The sequence below is a fragment of the Eptatretus burgeri genome, unplaced genomic scaffold (genome assembly GCF_056783735.1).
Source record: "Eptatretus burgeri isolate ZD-2024b unplaced genomic scaffold, Ebu_testis_v1 Ebu_testis_scaffold_217, whole genome shotgun sequence".
Taxonomy (NCBI): Eukaryota; Metazoa; Chordata; class Myxini; order Myxiniformes; family Myxinidae; genus Eptatretus; species Eptatretus burgeri.
Window position 1 is genome coordinate 1 of NW_028222167.1, and position 5,000 is coordinate 5,000.

At 52.8% G+C, this 5,000-nt stretch overlaps 1 long non-coding RNA gene across 1 annotated transcript in view; it reads right to left on the reverse strand.

The window, feature by feature from the left end:
- Window positions 1–689: 689 nt before the first annotated feature.
- The window catches only part of LOC147007385 (uncharacterized), a 7,499-nt gene continuing 3,188 nt past the window's right edge, over window positions 690–5,000 (reverse strand). The window contains exon 3 of the long non-coding RNA XR_015054212.1: window positions 690–2,576. This is a non-coding gene — a long non-coding RNA (uncharacterized LOC147007385). The remainder of the gene's footprint in view (window positions 2,577–5,000) is intronic.

Sequence of the window (5,000 nt, forward strand, 5' to 3'; positions counted from 1 at the left end):
AGACGGCATCAGCTCACGTGTCCTCAGCAAGCCTGCTCTTTCTGCTCTTGCTCACCCTCTCTCTGTTCTATTCACCCTCTCATTTGCCCAAGGTCATCTGCCATCTGCTTGGGAACAAATCTGCTAACATCACTGCCCTGCATAAAAAAGGTGCAAAAACAGATCCCTATAACTACAGACCAATCAGCCTTCTCCCAATCATCAGCAAGGTTATGGAATCCATCATCGCTTCAGACATTAAATCCTTCCTCTTCTCCAATGGCTTGATTTCCAATCATCAATTTGGTTTCAGACCAGGTCACTCTACCCTGGATATGCTGCTTCTGCTCTCCCATCAATGGATGGAGGTCCTCAATGCCAGATAGGAAATCCGAGCCGTATCCCTGGACATATCACGTGCTTTTGACACAGTCTGGCACCCTGCCCTACTCACCAAACTCTCTTCCCATGGTATTCAAGGCCATCTCCACTCATGGCTCACAGACTTCCTCTCCTGTCGCAGTCAACGTGTGGCCCTAAATGGAGTTCTTTCATCCCCTCTTCCTGTGCAGGCTGGAGTTCCTCAAGGTAGCGTTCTGGGCCCTGTTCTTTTTCTGGTTTTCATCAATGACCTCTCGGACTCTCTGGAAAATTCTCTATTTCTCTTTGCTGACGACTCCACCCTCTGCCGTACCATCTGTCATCCCTCAGACCGGCAAGCAGCAGCTTCTTCGCTCACTGCAGATCTGGATAAAATCACAAACTGGTCCAACACGTGGAACATGTCTTTCGATCCAGACAAATCTCACACTCTCACTGTCTCTTCAAAAGGACTGTTTAGAAACCCCCCCCCATCCACTTTCTCAACAATCCTCTGGAAGAAGTCTTTTCTTTCAACCTTCTGGGTCTCACTATCTGCCATGACCTTTCCTGGGAAAGTCACATTTCCAACCTTGCCTCAAAAGCCAGTCGCCGACTGGGAATCCTCCGTCGTGCAAAGTCCTTCCTCGGCCCTCTTGAGCTCCTGACCACTTACAAAGCTTTTGTCCGTAGCCTGATGGAATACTGCTCTCCCCTCTGGGCTGGTGCTCCTGCCTCCCACCTTTCTCGGCTTCACGCTGTCGAAACCAAGGCATTTAAGATCATCGGCATCTCCCGCAATGAAGCTGAGTCTTTGGGCCTCTCACTCAATCACCGCAGGTTGGTCGGTGGTCTTCCTGTCTTCTACCGACTCCTCTCCAGCCTTGCCCCCCCTGCTCTCTCTGCGATTTGTCCCCACCACATTTCCACGGGGCGCTCAAGGTCCGCCAACAACCCCCTTCTGGTAAAACTACCAAAAAGCACGAATCACTGCTCATCTTCACTCTCTCATTCCTCTTTTTTCCCGCCTTTGGAATAAACTTCCTCACTCTATTCTTTCCCATTCTTCCCTCCAGGCTTTCAAAACAGCTGTTCACCACCACCTCTTATCTTCCCCCATCCAAATCCTCGATCTTTTCTACCCCCGATAATCCACCCAAGCCCACTACCTTCAATTCCCCTGCTTTCCTTCCTGAAAGTCCCTGTAATGTCCATCTTCTCTTCGCCATGTTCCCCGTCCCATCCCCATCCCTCTCCCTTCCACAGTTCACCTAATGTGTCTGTTCCCCACTGTTTTGTCCCTTCCACTCCCGCCCGTCTTGTCTCATGCCTCCTTGCTGTGAGTTGTGTGTTAGCTCTCATACGAGCCTCGTCCAAGGTATACAAAAAAAAAAAGACGCAAGATTGCCTCAAGGTGCCCGCAAGGCGACCGCAGGGGGGCCCTAAGGCGAACGTGGAAATAGTGCGGCCACCGTAATTTTTTGGGGGGTTGGCAAAATTCATTTTTCATTGATAAGAACCTACGGAAAAAGCACGAATAACACAAGCCCACCATACGCCCTACGTACGGTCGACATGGAACACATCTACGTCATGGCTACGGCTTGTCGAATTGCTACGGCCAACCTAGAAATGAAAAAAAGTTATAACTCTGCGCTTTAATTCCACGGACACCCCTACGGCCTGTAAAAGATAGCCATACGGCGTAGGGCCACCCTGAGGCCACCTCAGAAACTCTGCGGCCGCCGCACGTTTCTGTCAATTCGGGGGGGGGGGGTACGGTCGCCGTATCCGAGCCGTAGAGCAAATGTGACTCATGCAAAAGGCTCAGAGTGGAGCTTGTACATATATATCACATACAGAACAAGGATACCACCGTCATAGACAATGGACAAACTCACATGCTGTATATTTGGGGGTTTTAAACCTCAATTCACCTGCATGATTCAGCAGCCCTACTTGGATCACTAAATGGTCAGTTGCAAGGAAATCAAAAGGTAATCAAGTGATGCAACTTTGGGGTCTTATCAAGCGCATTATGCAAAACACCCATCAAGTGACCAAACCAACAACGTACCGCTCCACCACGATAACCCTGGTGTTGGTTTAACGGTTAACGTGGCCGGTTTAAGATCTTCGGGTCTTGAGTTCAAGCTCACGTCGTTCGGTTAGATAACACCAGGTGGCTTGACTCAGCCCGTCATCCTTCCGAGGTCGGCAAAACGAGTCCAAGCTTCCTGGAAACAGGGGGGGGGGTACTGCATCAGCGGCACGGCTGCACTCGCAGCAATGATGCAACCAGCAAGCACAGGCTGCACACGAAATGATGACGTCATACCACTTCTTGAATGGCCCAATAATTCCCAGGTTCTCGTGGGCTTGGCCGGGGAAGGTTTTTTGGTCCAAATCTTTCACGAACCGGCTGGCAAGGCCTGCCGTTCGATTACGGGAAGGTTTTTTTGGCCCAAATCTTTCACGAACCGGCTGGCGAGGTCTGCCATTCGATTACGGGAAGGTTTTTTTGGCCCAAATCTTTCACGAACCGGCTGGCAAGGCCTGCCGTTCGATTACGGGAAGGTTTTTTTGGCCCAAATCTTTCACGAACCGGCTGGCAAGGCCTGCCGTTCGATTACGGGAAGGTTTTTTTGGCCCAAATCTTTCACGAACCGGCTGGCGAGGTCTGCCGTTCGATTGAAGGTGACAGGAATTTGTAATTTGTTCCACGATGCCGAAGATAGCTCGCGTCGTCTAAGCCAAAGACAACGTAGTGATACTAGCAGACGAGACAGCCAGCTTCACGTACACCCGAGCGATGGAGTAGCGCGTGACGCACCAATCGAAGAGTTTTTATAGAAATCATGCATCGGGAATCGAACCCTGCACATTGGGACGTATCGACGGTGAGTGTGCATGAGTGAGTGAGTGCGAGAGAGTGCGAGAGAGTGCGAGAGAGTGCGAGTGAGTGCGAGTGAGAGCGAGTGAGTCAGTGTGTGAGAGTGTCAGAGTGTCAGAGTGAGTGTGTGAGTGAGTGAGTGAGTGAGTGAGTGAGTGTGTGAGTGAGTGTGTGAGTGAGTGAGTGTGTGAGTGAGTGTGAGTGAGTGTGTGAGTGAGTGTGTGAGTGAGTGTGTGAGTGAGTGTGTGAGTGAGTGTGTGTGTGAGCGAGTGTGTGCGAGTGTGTGTGAGTGAGCGCGAGTGTATGCGAGTGTGTGTGAGTGAGCGCGAGTGTGTGTGAGTGTGTGTGAGTGAGCGCGAGTGTGTGTGAGTGTGTGTGAGTGAGCGCGAGTGTGTGTGAGTGTGTGTGAGTGAGCGTGAGTGTGTGTGAGTGTGAGTGAGCGCGAGTGTGTGTGAGTGAGCGCGAGTGTATGCGAGTGAGCGCGAGTGTGTGTGAGTGAGCGCGAGTGTGTGTGTGTGTGTGAGTGTGTGAGTGTGAGTGAGCGCGAGTGAGCGCGAGTGAGCGCGAGTGTGCGCGAGTGAGCGCTGAGTGTGTGTGTGTATGAGTGTGTGTGAGCGTGAGTGTGTGTGCTTGCAGTGAGTAGAGCGCGAGTGTGTGTGAGTGAGCGCGAGTGTATGCGAGTAGTGTGTGAGTGAGCGCGAGTGAGTGTGAGGTGTGTGTGAGTGAGCCCCTTGGTAGAGCGCGTAGCAACGCGGAGTGTGTGTGAGTGAGCGCGAGTGTATGCGAGTGTGTGAGAGTGAGCGCGAGTGTGTGTGTGTGTGTGTGAGTGTGTGTGAGTGTGAGTGAGCGCGAGTGAGCGCGAGTGAGCGCGAGTGTGTATGAGTGTGTGTGAGCGTGAGTGTGTGTGAGTGAGTGAGCGCGAGTGTGTGTGAGTGAGCGCGAGTGTATGCGAGTGTGTGTGAGTGAGCGCGAGTGTGTGTGAGTGAGCGCGAGTGTATGCGAGTGTGTGTGAGTGAGCGCGAGTGAGCGCGAGTGTGCGCGAGTGAGCCCGAGTGAGCCCGAGTGTGTGCGTGCGCGAGTGCGAATGTGTGGGTGTGAATGCGTGGGTGTGAATGCGTGGGTGTGAATGCGTGGGTGTGAATGCGTGGGTGTGAATGCGTGGGTGTGAATGCGTGGGTGTGAATGCGTGGGTGTGAATGCGTGGGTGTGAATGCGTGGGTGTGAATGCGTGGGTGTGAATGCGTGGGTGTGAATGCGTGGGTGTGAATGCGTGGGTGTGAATGCGTGGGTGTGAATGCGTGGGTGTGAATGCGTGGGTGTGAATGCGTGGGTGTGAATGCGTGGGTGTGAATGCGTGGGTGTGAATGCGTGGGTGTGAATGCGTGGGTGTGAATGCGTGGGTGTGAATGCGTGGGTGTGAATGCGTGGGTGTGAATGCGTGAGTGTGAATGCGTGAGTGTGAATGCGTGAGTGTGAGTGCGTGCGAGCGAGTGCGTGCGTGCGAGTGCGTGCGTGCGAGTGCGTGCGAGTGCGTGCGAGCGTTAGTGCGTGCGAGTGTTAGTGCGTGCGAGTGTTAGTGCGTGCGAGTGTTAGTGCGTGCGAGTGTGTGTGAGTGTGTGTGAGTGTGTGTGTGTGTGTGTGAGTGTGAGAGTTCGAGTGAGTGTGTGTGTGTGCGAGTGTATGTGTGAGAGTGTGTGTCAGTGAGAGTGTCAGTGAGAGTGTGTGTGTGAGTGTGTGTGTCAGTGAGAGTGTGTGTCAGTGAGAGTGT